Raw genomic sequence first — 21,325 nt, forward strand, 5'->3', positions numbered from 1 at the left:
CACTGAAAACTGATCTCTGGACAGACGGTCACACATTCTTCACTCTGTTCAACTTCTCAAGACTGCAGAATTAAGAAAGCAATATTTGAATTTCCCAAAACAGAACAATCCCAGATTATCAATCCATGCAACCATCTAATCCTGAGGGTTTTGGGAACACGTGTCCACTTTTCATTCACACTCGCCTCGGGACATTCAGATATTAACTTGGCTGGCAGGACAGTTTTTTCTCCTCATCTCTAATGCAAAATTATTCCCCTCATATTCCCGTTCGACACCTTCTCCCAGACACTGTGGAAGTTATGAATCTTTAAAAGTTGCTTATCGCTCCAGAGGTGACTGGAACTCACTCGTACTTTTATTCTATTCAGTATTCATGTGCTTGTTTTGTTCCTTTCTTGAGGAGGAAGCATCTTTATGGAAATACGTTTTGAATTTTGAATTCACATCTTTATCTGCTTCTTCATAATGAGAAATTATATTTAATTGCCAGTTTTGGGAGAAATGCAAGTTATTTCACGCCATTGTCCAAAAAACAGTGTTGTTTTTTTTAACAGTATCCTAAAATACAGATGTGCTCCCTGGACACATGTGGGTGTAAATTGTGTATTTCTCAGGTGTTAATGGTTTTTTGTTGATTACCTGCTCCTGTGAAGCTCAGCACACGGATGTGGATCCTCACCAGCGTTCTGATATTCACTCTCACAGAGATGATCTGTGCAATAACTAAATAAGAGATTATATTGATGTTTGAGGGCTTAAAGGATCAGAGACACAAAACTTAATCCCTGATAAAGGGTTAGGACACTTTAGTAACACACACACACACACACACACACACAGACACACACACACACACTTTGATTTATCCAAGTCTAAATCACATCAGTACAGGGGCAGTTACAGGTATTTAGGGGACATGTCCTTGATAAACCTGTTTGTCTCTGTGATCGCTTTATTTACATTTGACTCCAATAAGATCGATTTGGCTTTTTCACAGTTAAAGAGCAGATGAGAGTTCCGGTGATTGACAAGCACGGTGACACTGGGTTGACATTGAAGTGAAGTGAGCGCTGTGGTTCTTTGTGGTGCAGAAGTCTGTGATGCCTCGTGAGCACCATCACCTTTTCCTTTTGTTCTGATGCTTTGATCCAGGGAATCTTAAAACTGATCGCACGGTGGCCGAGAGCTCAACACATGCACATACACGTGCAAACCCCAGAAGTGTTTCCAGAGGACCCAGATCAGTGAAGGACCTGCTGTAGTTTAATGCTTTGTGAAGTTACTACTCGTCAGTGGTGAGGGAACTTCACAAAGCGTTGATCATCACTTCATCAATTTGCAGAGCGCTTCGGTTTCCCTGGTCCCTGAACACGGACACATAGTGAAAACCTGCTCTGGTCTCAGTACCAGAATAAGTAGAGGTCCCATTGTTTGCTTTAGCGATGTGTTATGAGAGTTTCAAGAATAGGCCAGGTCTGTATTTACCCGTCAGTCAGACCCAGTGAGTCAGTTTCCCATTCGGTCCCCTTCAGGTTCTGTTTCTCTCTGTCACTCATCCTCAGCCTCTCGGGGACAGAGGTTGAACTCCATCTGAGGAGCTGGTTCGCTCGTCCACCTCTGCCCAGAATCTAATTATCCACGTTCCTCTTTGCTGCCACGACGGCCTGTTGCACATCTAATTAAGCTCATGGTGAATTAGGACCAAAGTCATGTCAGCCTGTGAACCAGCCACGTACCGTGAACAGATGAAACACAGGGTACATGAAGTTTAATTGGACATTTTTAATTAGAGTGTATATTATAACTTTAATCTGAGTAGAATCCGCTTATTATCAGTTTATTTAATGTATCAGCAGAAGTCTGTAAAGAGTCGAGACATTTTAAAATGTTGCATATCTCTCCATTCAGATTTATTTAAATAGCATCAAATCATAGAAGCAGTTTTCTCAGGGCACTTTTTATAGAGAGCAGCTCCATCATGAACTCTTCAGAATAAAATTCACCCAGCGTGACCCAACATTTCCTCATTAGCAAACTTTTGGCTACAATGACAAGGGAAACTTTTCTTTAGAAGGTCCATGATGATTTAGGTGAAGGATCTAGTGGCAGAAAGTAAATATAAAATATTAATAGTGTTTAATCATCAAAACTGTACGAATTGTTTTTAACCTAGAATGAGCCTTTATATTTAAATTCTTTATATTTAGATCTGGTTCAGGTCCTCTCTATGGAGGCAGCCATGTTTTTTACAAAATGCCCAAAATGGACAAACTAAACGTCTTTTGAGTTTTTATGACAATTGAAGGTTACCACAGTTTCTCTTTCATGTTTAAAAGGGCAACATGCGACTTCACCACTAGATGTCACTAGATTATACAACCTGAACCTTTAACACGTATAACCTTGAACACAATCTCAATATCGGAATATTAGCTGTTATGCTAATACAGCACATTTGGACCCAGAACCTCCAAGTTGACACAATGGCTGCTGGTAACTGACTGACAACTGACAAGCTACCAACCTGGGCTCAGGACTGACAGTGTGGGACACTGAAAACTCAGAATGTGTCTCTGGGAAAAATAGTTATAAAGTTATTTTCAGAACTCAGGATAGAAGAGGATCACCAGTGAGGAGGATGGGATTCGAGCCAGTGGAGGGTTAGGGTTATGTGGATGGTTTCCATTGCCAGCACGTTCTCAGTGGGTTGAGAACTCGCCTGCAGCTCGTAAGGATGGCTAACATCACATGGTGCAGCCCGTGGACCACATGACGAGCTGCAGCTGCTTCTGCTTCACCACAATGGTGATGGGAAGGTGACAGGTGGGTTCACTGTATGACAGACATCACAGCACGGGGGAGGGGGGGGGGGGGGTTACAGTGTCCAATTTATCTTTCAAAGCCACAAAAGTAAACCTCATGGTGGCGCTACAGCAAATGTCAGGGGCTACTAAAGTATTCATCCTCATGACCACCATGAATACAACACTCCACAGTGATCCGTTGTGTAGCTGTTGAGATATTTCACTGTGGACCAAACGCAGAGGAGCACAGACTGATATCCATCCACAGAGCGGAGCTGCCGGCGCGGCTAAAAATACCCTCCTCCAGTTTCCACAGTAACTGGCATCAGCTTCTTTTTTTTTTTTTTTTGTGATACCCTAAAGTGTCGTGAATCTTCTCCTCAACCACCACAGGTGAGGTAAGGAGAGAGGGGGGGAGGGGGGGCAGTGGGAGAACATCTCTGCTGGGATGTAACACTGGGTCGTGTCAGAGAGACTGAAATAGTTGAATCTGCGCTTGTTCACCTCCCGGAGTGAAACAAACAGATGTGAGGGCCTCGACCTGAATTTACCATCATGTGGTAAATGTCCTCCTCCTCCAAACCCCCGACCTTCCTCTCACCTTCTCCTCTTTCACTCTCTCTTGTTTTCTCTCTCCATTTGGCAACCCCCAGTGTTTTAAATCTTCACTTACTGGAATCTAAAGTTTTCCATTTACAGCAGGTAGCCACTCGGAATAGAACGAGCTGAATCACGTGGTGCTGAGTTACCGCTGCTGCTGTGGCTGCTTCTCACTTAACTGCAGTTCTGTCGGGAGATTGCTTTTCTTTTAAATGACATTATTCTACGATCCAAATTGCTTTTGGAGGAGCTTTTGCTGTGAGCAGGATATCAATTTAAAGTTCCCTGATAAGGTAAACCCACCATTAGTTTGAGTTATGTAGCTTTTGAAAATGTTTTCTTTTTTTTTAGACCTTTTCATAGAAGGTGGGTTAAACATTTGTTGGACACGTACCAACTGAGCTCCACTGATATTTCTGCCGACCGATAACATCTGAGGATATCAGACTTTCACAGGCTTGTACTTCCATCTGCGTTTTGCTGATAGGAACAGATGAGAAAGCTTTTATTTTACAGAATAAACTATGTTGAAAACGTGCTTTTAGGTTTTTACATTTCATCAAAACAAATCTTTATAGTCCTCTGTTGTTCTGGAGCCGCTCGCTAAAGTCTGAGGAAAATAACCCTGATGATGTTATCTGAGCTTGGGACTGGATTTAAAGCCGGTTTCACAAAACTGTGTGGTCACAGCTCAGTAAACAGCTGAAGACATGACTCAGAGAAGCAAACGATGGAATGACATGGTTCATATTTGCTTAAGAGGGAACAGGCAAAGGGCAAAGGGGCAAAGGGGCAAAGGGGCAAAGTGCAAAGGATTAGGAGTTATAGAGACAGGAGAGTGAAAGACCAGAGGAAGAGGTGGAAGGAGTCAGAGAAAAGGGCAAATATCCCCCAAAAGTAAGTTTGGGTGTCTGCAGGTGTAAAGGTAATGCATGATAGACAGTCTGACAGAGAGTGAGTGAAAGATATGAATATGAGACACAAGTGGCAGCGGTGTGAGCACCAGGGAGCTGGTTCAGGGGAACAGGTGAGCGTAGGTGTGAGGGATCATGTGACTGGAGGCTGGGGTTGGGGGGTGGGGGGGGACTGCAGAGAGGCTGCAGACGTGACCCTGGGAAAACGTTGGAGGATGTGAGTTAGTGACATGGAGACGGAGGTGGCAGTTTAATGAGTCGCATTTGAAATCTGCTGGTCAATTGTCCCTCTTTCCTTCATTCAAGATCTGCTCATGCTGCAAATAATCCAGGTTGTGCTGTTCAATGCATCTAAAAAGCAAATCTCAACAGTCATCAGATTCAATCAAGGTGCACCAAATTGGGCATTTAAGGATAATTGTTCACTTTAAGATAGATGAAGAGAGAGATTGATTGATTGATTGATTGACAGATTTTTATCTTTTTCTATTTGACAAATAACAATACATAATTTGACATAAATCAACCCCCTCTGGTTTCTGCATCGAGCTCCTCATAAATCAGTTGTGCTGTGAAGTGCTGCCCCTCGTTGGTCTCTGTGAGGTACTGCAGAGTCACCGGGCAGCACGTGGTCTAATTGTTGCTGTTAATTGCTTCGGGTTGACGTGCATGGTTCAGTTAATACGTTTTTAAAATGCTGAGTCTTCACAGGTCACATGTGAGCAGCTCAGTGTTGTTGTGTTCCTCTGCTGCTGAGAGACAGTGATGAAGAACCTCTGACATCGAGACAGATGAAGATAAATACAATGATGTGACACTGTTTGTGTTTACATCTGTTTCTGGGGTCTACATTTGGACGTGTACAGTATGACCACACACAAACACACACAGACACACACCACACACACACACACACACACGCACTGCTGAGAGATGGATCCGTCTCTCTGCTCCTGGTCTTCAGTGATGAGTTCAATCCATCTTCATCTCATTCTATTCCAGTCGCCAGACATTCATCCTCCTCATCCTCATTTATGATCATGTAGAGATCTGTCATGTACACACACACACACACACACACACACACACACACACTCCAGACAGACTTCAGAACATGGGAGGGTATTGAACATTTGACAACCTGGGGATATTAGAGCTCAGTCATAACCTTGACTTCGCTCTGTCACTGTATCCTGATATTTCCATGTGATACCACAAGGAGGCGCTGTTTAACAGCTTGAAGTAATAAATAGTTCTCCATATTATAAGAGGAGAATAAATATTTTATTTTACTTGAAGATAGAAAACAAAAAGACATGGTGGTGGAAGTAAACAAACATATTAAGTACTTGCTTTTGAATACTCTTAAACTACTTGCAGAGTGTATCCTATTCTCTAATGCAGAGACCTACCACGTCATCACGTGCCTGTGATTCTGTTGTTTCTTCACCAGTGATGATGAAGATGATGATGATGCAGGAGGCGGGATCTAATGTTACCTGCGTGCTCTGATTGGATCAGACTAATTCAGTTCAGTCAACGATTACTTTTGAAAAATATACAAATACAAAATGAACATGTACCACGATGACTTTAGTAAAGTGCAGATACATACAAAGTGTAAGTAACTAAGTAAACACACACAAAGTACTTTAATATAAAGTACTTAAATCGTTTATTCCAGGTTAGAAACAAAATATTTATACAATTTAGATTATTTTATTATACAGTATATTATTTTGTATTCAATTTTTGCAAATCGATCCCCATCACATAAATCTCACACACTGAACCTTTAACCTTATGTAGGGAAATGGAACATTTGAATGCATGATCACCTGATCAATGAACAATCAAAGAATGATAAACATAATTGTCCTGAACTCAGTTTCAAGGAATTTATTAAAAGAGAAAGTCAATAGAATTCACATATTAGTCCTGGATTCATCAATTCGTGTGATCACAGCCTCACATAAGAGGTCGAGACTGAGATGCTGAGTCATTCAGGATCGAGCCGTGAATATGAGATCACTTATCACCGACTGGTGGACATATACTCATGATTTATTAACAATCTTTAATGAGAGAGTGTGAATCCTGTGTTTAAATCCTAACGCATGGTCACCACCGAGCGGCGCTGTTGATCTGCTCGTTACCAGGGGTCAGTCTCTGTTCTGCAGAGACATAGCACGTTTCACCACCACAGTCCTGATGGTCAAGGTCATCATCATCATCATCATCATCATCATCATCATCATCATCATCATCATCATCATCATCATCGTCACCATCATTATAAATAAATTAAGAAAATAAAATCGCCCTCTGTGCTGCTTCATTTCTGTTTCCAGTAGTTGGTGAATCCAGTTGGAATATAACAACACCTGGTAAATAACACTTGTATTCTTCATTACTGCTTATAATGTTGAATTTGTAGTAAAATAACCAAATATTAATATTTTTAAAGTTTTAATCCCTTCAGTTTATTGGCTCGGAGCCTTATTTTACACCAAAATGAAAAGGAAACATCGATATGATTGATGCCGTATTGCAGTCAGAGCAGGAGCACGACCGGCTAAACCTGCAGGATACTGCAGTACATTCTCCATCTCACAGGAGAGCAGGAGGAGGAGGAGGAGGAGGAGGAGGAGGAGGAGGAGGAGGAGGAGAAACTGATCGATATACTGTCATCTCCGTTTAGGCCAGTGGGGTTTGAAGGGATGGGCAGAGAGAGAAGAAGGAGAGAGGGAGGGAGAGAGAGAGAGAGAGAGAGAGAGAGAGGGCGAGAGAAAGAGAAAGAGAGAGGGGGGGAGAGAGAGAGAGAGAGAGAGAGAGAGAGAGGGCGAGGGCGAGAGGGCAAAGAAAAGTAAGTTGAGCTGGAGTCACAGTGAAAATGTTCAAACAGGACGAGTGGAGTCACACAGATGGCCAGACGCACACAGAAGGTCAATTATGAAGCTGTGGAGGAGGCAGAGACTTCTGGGAGTCTGTTGTCAAGAACTTGGCCTGAGACGTTGGTGTGAGGATACTGTGTGCGTGTGTGTGTGTGTGTGTGTGTTTGTGTGTGTGTGTGTTTGTCGCTGCATAGATCTTAAATCTCCAAAAGTTTGTGAGGACCTGATACAGGTGGGTGGAGGAATCAAGAGGAGGGAACAAAGTGAGAGGTCAAGAAGAGGAGGAGGTCAGAAAAACTAAAGAAAGAGACATTTGATGTTGACAATGATAAAACAGGAGATTTACAGTAATAATGTGTGTTGCTGGATTACTATAAACCCAGAGAATGGTTTATTCTGTGTGTGTTTTGATGTGACGAGTGCGTGAGAGATTTTTTTTTAGAAAGATCAAAGATTAACTTTAGTCTAAAATCCAGTAGAAGCACAGGAAGACTTTTCTATTTAGTGGTACGAAAAAAATAGCATTTTATTATCTTGTGCATAAACTCTGTGATGTAATATGTTCCAAGAGCAAATTAGGTTTTGTTCATCAGTTTGCATCAACAGTCAGAAAGTGAAGTTAGAAAACACTGTGTTCATCCTGCCTGGTATATGTGAAGTGAAGATTTTGTACTCCATCCGCATTTAACCATTTTCATCAAAGCAAACTTAATTTCCTTTGTTATTGTTCATCGGGTGTGGTTATTAAACAAGTTTGAATGATTCCCTGTGACTGCTCTGATGTTTTCATACATGTCGGCATTTTCCGAGTCTGTTGAGTAGTCGACAGAATCTTCAGACCTAATTTCAACCCTTTTCCTGCTCAGCTGTTCATCTTAAGGCAAGCTTTTCTTAATATTGTACCTGTGAAGAATAAACATGACGAGTGTAGAACGGTTCTCCAGATACTTGGGACGTTTGTGAACAGAAAATAATCAAATGAATGTGTTATTGGTAAGGAGGATATTTATGGCTTGTAAAAATGTATTCATCTGCTTTTATATTTGTCGTAAATGGACGAGGTATAGGAAGGAGGATATCGGCTAAAGTTCAGCAAAGAGACAAAAGTTTGTCAACCTTTATTTCACCCTTTAAATGTTTGTGGAGACAAAACAGACGAAAGAAACACATACAGTATACACATAAACACACACACACACACGCACACATCCTCACCTTCACAGGATCTGAAGTGTAAACGGACAACTGACAAACAGGAACACACGTCCACAAGCCAAATATCTCCGTCACACACATACGTGCACAACAACAAGCTGTTATAATCATCACATCACATCACTGTCATCAGAATAACCGAAAAATATCCAACACACACACACACACAAACACACACAGACAGACTGGGAACAATGGGCCGACATGTGTGTGGGTGTGTCACGTCTCCAGTGAAACACAGAATAGACCATTGTTAACCTGAAGTGACAGAGAAAGGAAACACAATCAGGAAAAGTCCCTCAGATTTACGCACATCGACTTTCTGGAGAAGTGGAAACTGGAAGCGCGTGGTTCTCGAAAGTTTGTAAATTAACTTTGAGATTCATTTTTTTCTGATCTCTCTCATCTCGTAATGACATTTCCCCCCCTCTCTCTCTATATATATCCATCATTCTTATCATGTTTCCATTTCTCCTTCATTCTTGTCTGTCTTCTTCTGTCGCTGGACCATTTTTTGTCTCCCCCTATTGTCTTCGTCCAATTCCCTTTCTCTGCCGACTCGTTCTGAATCCCGTTATCTTCCCGTCACTTCCTCCGCGCTGCTCTGGTGCTTGTGCTGCGCTGGCATCCGAAACAAAAGGAACAAATGAAAGCCTTTGTACTTCACTGACTTTGTGTTTGATGTCAGGAGCGGAAGCTTTTTCATCACGGTCCAAACTGTAATTAGGGTTTTTTTGCACAAACAAAGAACTGCTGCCCTTGATGGGCCTTGTGTGGAGGAACTACTGAAGGACTCACACCTCCAGTGTTGTTTGGGGCGGCCGTGGTGTGTTTGAATTGGTTTCTGTGGTTTGTCTCACAGTGACACAGCTGAATCCAGTGTCTTCTATCAGGAGGGGATGTAGCTCTTTGGTGTGGAAACTGTCACACACCAGACTAATCCTATAATAGGGTTCATTCATCTGATACAGACCCAACCTACAGCAGTTTATAGATAATAACCTCTTAACAGGAAACCAATACCAAGAATTAAAACATATAGATACTTGTGTTTTTGCATTTAGCTATTGTCCAATTGGAGACCTGAACACCTGTATTTTGAACCTATTCCCTTTATCGAGGTAGACGTCAGAATATTTGTTCATGTAAATAGTCGTATCATCGGCGAACAGCGTGATCTGCTGGAGCAATAAGCCGGAGAAGTAAGTCTAGTTCATTGAATCAAGATTTTAAGCCCAATTTTACAGTAGCTGACAAAACTATTAATTGCTATGTGCGAACTCTTCCAATGAGGGCTAATTATCTAGCTGTATCTGCGACAACTACAGCCAATCAGAGCGCCGGATGGAGTGAAGCTGGTGGAGGTACATATAGTGGTGAGGTGCCCCTTGACGTTTACATACTGCTCTTATGTTAAGTACTGTAGAAAGAAATTGAATAGATTAATTGATTGATACATTTTTATTCATGGACACAACTAGTGGTAAATAATAAGTCATAAGATTTGTAATCAATATATACAATCAATAAAAACCAGTGGCTGTGGCTGGCTTCAGAAAGGTTTTCTCTAGCGCCTGATGTGGCCTCACACGTGATCCTGCGGTCGCTCGGTGGCTGTCGGCACCAGAAAAGACGAAAGTGTCAGTTCTCACACTCCACCATGACCTTCATGAGTCCTTTGTGTTTTGTCTTTTGCCTCAAGCGTCTTCATACAGCTGCGCTTGCACCACTTTTAGATTTCCACTTAAAGAGGTGACAGATGCAGGCTCGACATGCTGGTGTGTGTGTGTGTGTGTGTGTGTCTGTGCGTGTGTGTGTGTGTGTGTGTGTACACCCGTATGAAAGACAGCAAACGGCTCCACTTTCACTTTCACAACATCCTGAAGAGGGAAACAGATACAGTCCTTCCTCAGTGATGCTCTCAGTGTGTGTGTGTGTGTGTGTGTGTGTGTGTGTGTCGGTCGGGGGGGGGGGGGGATGTGAGCCAAAGCGCATTCGTCCCCTATCGGCCACTTGATGGGAGAACGATCGTCTTTCACTCTCAAGCCACAACCATCACATCTTTTTACCAGTTTAAACAGACGAAGGCCCGGCACACACAGAAAGTTCAAACCAGAACATCCTCCAAAGGAACTGATTTATTCATATTGTGGAATCGTCTTACTCTGGGTTATAAAGATCTTTACCCAGAATGCCAAAAAGTATAATCACACCTCATCCTGATACCTGCCACACATCTCCCAACATGTATTTTGGACTCAGATAAAAAGCAATGGATTTCTTTCAGACAGCTTTATCGACCTATTATTTAAATGTGAGGAAAAACCCTTTTGAGCAACTTGAGGTGAAGCGTGAAACATGAAACAGGGAAGGGAGCGGCTGCCGCTGACTGAACTGAGGTCAGTCCGACCTGCGCCCGTGGTCTGACTCTCTTCAGCTGCAGCCAGATGAAATGTGGCGCGGCTGACACCCCCCCCTGAGAGGCCGCCCGCGGGCAGATCGATCTGGCTCCCGATCCAAACACACGCTTTGCTGCTTTCTCCTCGGCTGCAGTTGAGCTTCACAAATGACCCAGCGGGGATGAAAGGGCTGCACCTCACTGGAGATGAGCTGAGTTACAGAGGACTAACATTGAAGCTGCAGAAACGTTCAATCACCAAAAACATGTCGGATGGGAGTCGCAGTTTGTTTATTCAAACTTTCGCCTTTTCTTTTAACTTGTCTTTTAGCCTGTGGGGGTCGATCACTCTTTACATTTGTGATCGACTGGAAACCGAGACCAGCTCAAATCACTGGAAGTGTCAGGAATCGAACCTCAGACTTCTCCGATTAGTGGCTGACCCACTCTACATCCGGAGCCTTATCTACACATCAACCCGATTTTCCGCTGTATGGCCATTTTCTCTACCTGAGGAAAGCTACGGGGGAAACCAAAGCACAATCCACAATGTGAGCTCTAAAATGGTCAGTTAAACGCGGATGGAGTCATTATTGATTCTTTCGACATCACAATTTCAGCATTTATTATTCAATATTCTTCAGATCACTGTGTGGAACTGGATGGAAGCCAGAGCGAGGCCGAGAACCCAGAGCTCCATCAGAGCAGCTCCTGTGGGTCCGCGGCTCCAACACTTTAACGGCGGTGCAGAAGAGGAGCCGGTTCACAGAGTTCAAAGTGTTTTCTGCTGCTCTCAATGAGTCCAAGCGCCATCTGTAGTGTGTAGGTGTGTGTCTGTGTGTGTGTGTGTGTGTTACTGTACTTTGATGTGTACAGTATGGGTCTGTGCATGTCCCTCTCCCCCTCTATGCTGCTCCGTCTCTCCTTCTCCTCTGACATCTGGACGGGTGTGAAACAGCTGTGTCTGCTGCAGTCCCCCTTGGGATTTATTGCCTATCTGCGCTCGCTCACACACAAACAGACACACACACACACACAAACACACACACACCAGACTTCCTCTTGCAACCCCTCATCTCTTATCTTTCCATAAAATCCAGCCTCACGATACGCTACACCCTCCCTGACTTGTCTTCCACCTCTCTCAGAATTTGGGGATTTTCAAGACATCTCTGCCTTCGACATCGTGACATGACTTGTGTAGCAATGTGGATGTTGTGTGTCTTTGTGCATTTGCCAGTTTGTGTAGTTACATGCACATTATTCCGTATTAATTGCATCACTCCTTTTTCATGTCTGCACCCAGGTATATAATGTGCAGGCTCATGCATGTGGACGTTCATGGCCTGATGTGTGTTTAGTCCCCGTGCACCCCCATGGCGAACATTCCTCAGCCTCTGATCTCCCTCTTTTCATCCCTCCATTCTCTCCTCCTCTTCTCTGCTCTCCTCCTCCTCTACTCTCATCCTCCCCGGGGCAGCCATTCATAATCAACCTCATTCTGCGAAGAAAAGAGGTCTGTTGTAAGGTGGGAGGGGGGGGACATTTTATTCTTTCATGTTTTGCCCCGTTTGTCCTTCTGCCATTTGGATTCAGTTGTGCTTCAGTTATGTGCTGCAGAAGGATTTATGGGATGGAATTGGCTGCTTGATTCAGTGTGATACAGCATGTACGTACACATTGAGGCATCCACTCTGCAGAATGAAAGTAGGAGTTGAAAGAGCTCTGGGGTTCAGTTCACCTGTCAGGTGGAGATGGACGAGCAGGTCGGTTTGTCGTTAGCAGTACTGTGGGCGTTTTACTGGACTGTTGTGGTGAAGTGTCGGAAAGAAGGAGGAAGTCGAATCGCTGCTCCTTCACCGCAAGGAGCCAGTTCAGGTGGTTCAGGCATCTTAGCAGGATGCATGCTGGGAGAACTTCCATTGGAGGTGTAGCCGGCACGCACCCAACTGGGAGGAGAACCTGAAGCTGACTCACAAGTCACTGCATATCCTATCTGGTCTGGAACGGCCTTGGGATCCCTGGAAAGCACAGCCCGGTGAGGGATGTCTGGAACTTCCTGACTAGCCTGAAGCTCCACAACCTGATCTTAGATCAGCAAGGGAAATGAATGGATGGATAGAAAGAAGATCTTAATACCCCCCAAAATTACATTGAATATTAGAATGTAATGCCATAACATAAAGAAAACTATCTTGATGCAGTTGTCCTAATTAGTATTTCTGAGCTAACCTTTTCTCGACTCTCATTTTGCCTTCGAAATAATTAATTAATAGAAGATGAAGTTCAGTTGTTAACTTACATTTGGCCTCAGCTGCACCTTTATCCCCTCTGACACAGAGCTAATGAACTATCCCCCCCCTCTACTTTCCTCCTTCCACCTTACATTACATCCATCTCCAACCAGCTTGACCAAAAGATACATGTCCTCTGACACTTTTCTCTTTCCTCCCACCTCCAACCTCCATAACGTCATATATTTAAACTTTTTATGGGGTGATCCTTGCTGCTCTAATGCATAAATTGTGCAGTTGCTATAAATTAGCCGTCACATTGGCTGCACAGTCTTTACTCTCCAGAGCCAAGACAGCACCACCTCCCCAAATGTTCTCAATGAGACTGAGATCTTGGCACAGTTAACAAAAAAACCCACTGGGATAAAAGCAATAAAAGAGCAATAAAACACGCTGTGATGTCCCTGGAACCGCTCGGAGACTGAACATCCTCTGACTCGCTGTGTTATCAAGTCAAGTCAGGTCAGGTTTATTTATGAAGCCTGAAATTACCAATTTAACGCGTAAGGATTTTACAAGATGGGAAACACCCTCCACTCGGATGCAGAAAAATGGAAAAGATGCTGGGTGTGTTTATCTTATAGATAGAAAGGATGTTCAGATTATTGTTCAGAAGACAACATCACTGCCTGTGTAACTTATACCTAACTGGACATGTCCATAGATACATGTCCTGGTTAAAGCCTCTACAGGGGGAGTTTAATGTAAGAGCGGTTTTCATCCATCTCTTAAAGTAGTGCTCACCACTTAGCGTAACTTAAATTGTTTGCTCTCTCAAACCTCTTGAGACCGTATGAAAAGCTTAAGAGATGACAGCTGTTTGGAAAACGCATCTCAAAGGTCATCAACTGCTTCTCCACCTGATTTACACACCACACACCAGGGTTACGTGATGTACGGATTGTTGTAATGTATATTTTGTGTGAAGTTGGGAGTGTATACCTGACAAATTGCCCGTGCTTGTGTGTATCAGTTTGTATAAAGGCCACATCTGTACGTGCTAAGCTTTTTATTTCATGATTAATGCGAGCACAACGCACTGAGTCATAGAGAGAGAGAGTGAAAGACTAATTGGAAACTGCTCCTGTGTGTGTGTGTCTTTGTGCGAGCGAGTGTGTGTGTGGTTACCGCCTGATGGACTGCAGCTCCCGTTATAGCACCAGAGCAGTGATTAGAGTTGTCTCTGAGCTGATTAATATTCCCCAGAGACGCCGGGCGAGGTGAGGGAAACGATTATGGGATGGACAGATAATGGAAAGATAATGCCCCCATGGATCACACTGTCAGAACAGAGAGGGACATGGAGTGTGAGGAAGGAGGGAGGAGGGAGGGGTGAGGGAGGACAGGGCGAGCGAGGGATGATGGTGCAGAGAGGAGGCCGAGTGGAGAAAACTTTTAAAAGACTTTTAAAGTGCACACCGCAGGGATTGGACGGAACAAAAGGTTAAAGTTTTAGAAGTAGGTAAAGAGGAGAGACAAGGGGTCGGAATGTACTTACGAGTATTGCATCTTGTGACTTGTACACAAGATGCAATACTCACATGCAGGTCGGGGCTGTAGCCAGTGGACGCACTGTCAGCCGGAGTATTGAAGACAAGCTGTGTGACCAGGTACAGAATGATCCACATTTGTATGATGTGTCATTGCAGCAGAGAGATCAGTACCATTTTACAAGTGGACGTGTTACCTGCAAGACTTAATGGAAACAAGTCAGAGACCATTATGTCATGGAAAATGGTCCCAGGTGCAGATGATGTGTTTTGTCCATTAAGCCAAAAGTCGATCTTTGTTTATGTTGACCGTGGACCAATCTGGAGGTTCCAGAAAGATTGGTCTCAGTCAAAGTCTCCTGACCTGAGGGTTCGATAATATTTAGTCTGAGTTCTGTGGTCTGCCCCCTACTGGTATCCTCCAGAAACACTCGTAGTCCTGAAGCGTGTAAGTGAATGAAAAATTTCTCAAAGCAGCTGGTTGCCTTTGTGTTGTATAAGATGATGTATGATAATGATATATTAATATTAATATTGTCTAGTCCTCAAATATACAATGATATCACATTTTTAAACCCACAAATGTCTTATGTCTCAGCTAATTGGTGCCCATGATTTTGGAATTAAATGTTTAACAATCATCTTATATGTGTTCCAGCAAGAAGGCTGGCGGTTCCAATCCCATTCTTCCCCATCTGCATGCCGAAGTGTCCTTGGGCAAGATACTGAACCCCTAAAAAATGGCCCCAATAATTGTAAGTCGCTTTGGATGAAAGCGTCAAATAACATGTAATGTGTTTAAGTGTCCACATACTTTTGGCCACACTATGCAGAAAGTGATGGATGAAGGAGGAGAAAAGGCCGATGAGGTCAAGGCTGGAGTCATTAGAGAGGAGGAAGTGACTGAACAGGTAGAGAGGAGCTTAACAAGGGAGAGAAGAGCGAAGGAAGCTGATGTAAGATTGGAAGTGCTGAAGAAACGAGAACGAGAGAGTTATTGGAAGAGGAGAGAATAGAGGGATGCAGAGGAAGGAAGGGAGGGCGGGGGGCTCAGGAGTTAGAGAGGAAGGATAAGAATGGAGAATGGAGGGCAGCGGCAGAGGAGTAAATCCAGCCAGCGTTTGGCCTGAGCATAATCTATGCCAACATGATAACATCACTGACGAGCTGGGCCGAGAGGAGGGGAGAACGAGAGAGTGATGAAGGGAGGCGCTGAGGACCAAGGGTGAGAGAGGTGAAGCGAGGCCACATGGCAGAGAGAGAGGAGGAGAAGGAGGAGGAGGGAAGTTTGAATAAAGGAAAAGGAGGAAGGAACAGCAAGAGAAGCAGAGCGGATTTGGTGAAGGACTGTCAGACCTGCCCTTAAAATCCATCCTCCACCAATCTGATTATAACCAGAGGCTAAAAATACAGGTGTTAATGCAGCAAAGACGTACAGAGAGTCAGATTCTCCCTGGAAACACATGCACTCATCTCAACTTCATCCATGCACCAGGTCTCACTCCACTGTACATTCATGTGCCAGGCGATGAATGATTCCCGGGAGCGCTTACTTTTACAGCCGGCACTTAAATCGTTATCTCCACCGCTTGAGGGAACGAGCTCATTTTGTGTGTATGTGAGTGGTGAGATGAAGTCGGCCCAATGCTCACAGGAATGTGTTGAGGAGCTTGTGGTGTTAATGGGGGGGGGGGATGAGAAATCCAATCATGAGGCGTCACGGCAGATTGAGCTTGAGAGGAAAAAGTTACGCAGCTCACAGAGACGCCGGCTTTGACTCTGGGTACAAGTCCACAAACTGTCCTCCATGTTGGCTCTGGTGCTCTGTGGTCGCACTGACTATGTGGATGATAGAAGATGTATTTAGTTTGAAGACGACTGATGAGAATATAAGTTTCTTTTAAATATTCTGAGGGTGTGGCTAGCATTAACCTTTTAAAACTTTACAAGTACGTCCATTAAAAAAGTGTAATCCACTAGATTTGCACAAACCTCAGCTAAGACTTGTTGCAGTAAACAAAGTGAAAAGACAAACCTTGGATTTGCCCATTTAATCGAATCAGCTTCAAAATGTAAAACCTTCTTCCTTGATTCATGACCCATCCCTCCAATAAATTATGTTTTCGTATAATCCTGCAAAACTAACAATAACTTAAACAATCCCAGGTGATAAAAGTCACTATTGAAATTGTAATGATTAATTTTTTACATATTTTTTTGTCAAATGAATTGGCTTTTTGAGGCCTTAAACATGCTCAAAAATCTTTTAAAGTTTGCAGTAAATTAGAAAGTGGTGAAAATTGACGTGTTCTGGAGTATTTGGAAATGGGCGTGGCAAAATTGCTCAACAGTGCCACCTGGAGCCCAACCCTAGGTTTCCACATAACCCATTTTTACCAAAATCGGGACAAAGGTGTATCGTGACCAATCATAGAAAATAGCCTCGAGGAGTATTATGAAAAACACCATAGGAAGCCCGCCATTTTAAATTTAGTTGCCGTATAGTATTACATGTAGTATTGTGTAAAAGTATTTATGTCGCTCATCACAAAACAGCATGGTACTCCTGCACCACAGCAAATCCACCAGGGACAGATGGAGGACGAGTTGCTGTCCTCACTCAAGTGGACCACTTGCTGCAGTCTGTCAACAGATGACAAGTTGCTTCTATTACAGTCGGAGGACAAAGTGAATTTTCTTTTTTAACTTCTTTTCTTTTGAGACACAATCTGTCAGGAAGTGTTCCAGAGGAAAGTTTGAGGATTTATGTCTCTGCTTTAAGTGCCGGTGAGATTCCTGCTGCAACTGTTTTCTGGAGAAACATGTGTATTCGTCCACATCCTCCCTAATTGTCTTTTCTTTCCACAGCTTCATAACTGACCTTTTGTGTGTGTATGTGTGTGTGTGTGTGTGTGTGTGTGTGTGTGTGTGTGTGTGTGTGTGTGTGTGTGTTTGTGTGCAACCATCTGTGTGACGCCAGCGCTCCAGTTTGAACATTTATGTCTTTTTTGGTGAAACTGCTCATTGTTCTCTCTCTCTCTCTCTCTCTCTCTCACTCTCTCCCTCTCTCCCTCTCTCCATCAGAGATGTTAACGCTGGAATTCGAGGCACGCAGTTTGTACTTCCTGTGTTTTCGGCGTGTTACTAAGGTAGCACTTCCTGTCTCAGGAGTTGAAAACACACGTGTGTTCCCAGATCCACATGCAAACATCTCCACTATTTGCAATCGCACTGGACACATACACACAATTAGATATTTGTTACTCTCAGGTGATAACAAGCTCAGAGCCGCAGCCGGTCACCTCATACAGAGCTGTCTTCAGAGTTGAGAGTAACTAGGAGTCACCAAGCCACACAGGCCCGATCTAAACAATTGTGAGTCAATCCAGGAACAGATGCAGAGACAGAAGACACTGAGTCTCAATACACAGAAGAACTTAGACAAGAGGCTGAGCTCAACTGCCAAGTGCCTTTTAGCAAGCTAAGAGAGTGGCTGCTGTCTTAAAGGGTTGTTGGTTTTTTCTCACCTTTGAGTGATAACACAAAGCTCCAGTATAATGTACCTGAGTTATTAATCATCCACTGTGCCACTCTACAATACTAATGCATTTTCAGCTCAATGATTAGTTATTTTGATTTCCACAAAAATTCAACAAAAATGGACAGAACATCAACTACAAATCGTTCTGATACTGGATTCATAAAAAGGGAATTGTTTGCCAAGGAGTATATTCAATTGTCTGTAGTCAAACACCAAAACATCAGTTATTAAAGCTTAGATGCTTTCTAGGATTTATTTTCTCCACCATCCAAACACAAGTGGAAATTTAAAAAGTCATTAGTTGGGGAAATCAGACGTTTTTGAATTAGAATTTAAAACTAAATTTATCCTGGGAATAAAATATCCGGACTCTTTTGAATATCTCTGCAGTAGAGTTACTCTCACACACTTTAACATTCAGAGTAGCTTCGCTCTGTATTCCCTCTCTCCCTCTCTCTCTCTCTCTCCCTCTGTCTCTCCCTCTCTCTCTCTCTCTCCCTCTGTCTCTCTCTCTCTCTCTCTCGTTCCTTTTTGACAGTCACACCAACTCGTTGACCCCGACTCGACCACAATGGGAGACTGAAATACTGTCCTGCTGTCATTTCATGGGACTCATCTCTCTGGTCCTGACAGCCTGTGACAGCACGGAGGGACACACACACACACACACACACACATACACAGACTCACATTCTTTCAGTCTTAGTCACTTGCTCACAGAAAATGCCATTGTCAACATCCAGAGCAACAGACAGAGGGGGGGGGGGGGGGGGGGGGGGCGAGGGAGTCAAAAGAAAGAAAGAGAGGATGTTGAGTGTTGACTTGTGACTTTGAGAAAAGTCTGTTCTTGTGGTTTTCAGCTGTCAACAAAGGAACGAAACAGAGAGATAACATCTGGGAGACAGAAGCACTGGGTCCAGTGGTGACGGGACAAAAGGCTGAAGATCCGTTTGAATTCGTCCTTCTGGACAAACGGAGATATTCAGAAAATGTAAATGTTCTTCTCCTCTGGACAGAACAGAGCACAAGTCTGGTCTGTGTGCATTTACCAGGATTTCTCACATTTCACAGCCCCATGTTTCCTCGAGCAAGAAGGAAGAATCAAGACAATTTAATAACACTGTCATAACAAAAATGCAAATTGACATAATCTATCTACACGTTTTTACAAGAAATAAAATTGTCTCACTGTGATGTTAGTTGGCAATTTTAGTTCTGTAGCCATAAATGTGTGTGTGTGTGTGTGTGTGTGTGTGTGTGTGTGTGTGTGTGTGTTAATAAGCAGATACACCTGGTTTCTTACATAAGCTAAAGCCTCCGAGGCTGCGGCACACCTCCACTGTCAGAGTTTCCACTGCACTGACTTCATGCTAATGATATGTAGTAACATGCAGATACACACACACACAAACACACACACCATCAGAGACACACATATACACACAAATACCAATTGCAGCTCACAAACATTCAAAGAAGTACAAAGGGAGAAAAGATGCACTACACACACAAGTGAGCACATAACATAACACACACAACAATATACACGCACACACATTCTTTCAAATACAGTTTGACTCTGATGCAAGTGCAAGTCATCACAACCTCAGGGCACACACAACATGTATACACACACATTATATACAAACTCATTCAACGCTGCAATCTCTCCTCAGAGGTTTGTACATGTGTGTGACTCAGTGTGTAACTAACTACATGAATCAGCTCGGAATGTTTTAATGAAAGAAAACACACACACACACACACACACACTGAGACGCCACACACACACAGACACACACGTGCTATAGGGAGAGGTTATGACAGGGCAGCTGAGCTCCATGATAATAAGCAGTGGGCCAGTGAGGACAACAGCGGATTAGAGAGTGAGACAGAGATCAGGGTTGTTACCGAGTGAGAGTGCCGAGTGTGAGGTCGGCCTGTTGACACGCCAAAGAGTGAGTGACGAGGAGCTGAGCGAGTAAACAAGGAAGAGAGATAAGATATGGAAACCAGAATAGAACAAAGGGAAAGCCAGAATCTGACCACTGGTGAAGGTGATATTCACGAAACGTTGGTTTGATATTGTTTTTTATTGCTCTGCATCGGATTCTGTGAAGCTTGTTGGATCCTGGCTGCACGGATCCACTCTCATTCGGGTTTAACCACATTTACTCACATGATGTAAGACGTTGAAGTTGGTGTAAGCTCCGTCCTTATCAGTGCCTATGAGGAAGTGGCTTTTGGGGGGGGTGGGGCTTATTAGAGGCGATATGAACAGCAGCTCGAGCTGAAGCAGCAGTTGTTTGAAAAGCTGCAGGAAACACTTTACTGCAACGATCAGGAGGCTGCGTTGACTCTGCAGCAGGGAGAAGAACAGTCGGTGAACTCGACCTGATGTGTGTCGATGTGGTGGAGGCGATGGGTCTCGCTCCTCCGCAGCAGACTCACAACCTCACAACTAAAACACAAGGTTGTGTTGAAACGGGAACGAGCCTTTAACCAAGTGCTGTGCAAAGCAGAAAACACACTCTTGTTAATGCACTGTGTTTTTCTAGTGTAATGGTCCCTTAAATTACTTTAACACTTAAAGTCATTCACCCATTCATGCACACACACACACACACACACATACACAGACACACAGAGTCCGCACACCCCTCACAGAAATAAAGTCAATATTCACATTTCCGCTTTTAAAAAATGCACACTAAGAGAAACAGGTGGCCATGATATCATCGTGATTTAAGGTTATTGGCGTTTATTAAGTCACATCACATTTCTAATAGTGTGTGAGTGTGTTTTTGAGGATGTGAGTTTATACAAAATGTTGCAACACGGATACTGGATTACACCACACATTCCCCCCCCCCACACCCCAAAGAAAAAACCAAGAGACTTTCCTTGTTCTGGTTGGAAAGAAATACTTTTTCCTCTTTTTAAGTCGCTCTCCTTCTGTTTCCATACGAAGAACAAGATGAGAAGAGAGTGATGAGAATGAATGCAAGAATACATGAGGGGGGCGAGGGGGGGCGGCGGGGGGGAGATGGATCTTAACGCCTCTGTGTGAAATAAAACAGGACGAGGAGGAGAGACGGACAAACATGAACTTCTTGTTTCACTTCTGTAAACCTGTATCTGGAAATGAGCTAATACCCAGTGACCGTAACCA

Source organism: Platichthys flesus, chromosome 5 (assembly GCF_949316205.1).
Source record: "Platichthys flesus chromosome 5, fPlaFle2.1, whole genome shotgun sequence".
Classification (NCBI taxonomy): Eukaryota; Metazoa; Chordata; class Actinopteri; order Pleuronectiformes; family Pleuronectidae; genus Platichthys; species Platichthys flesus.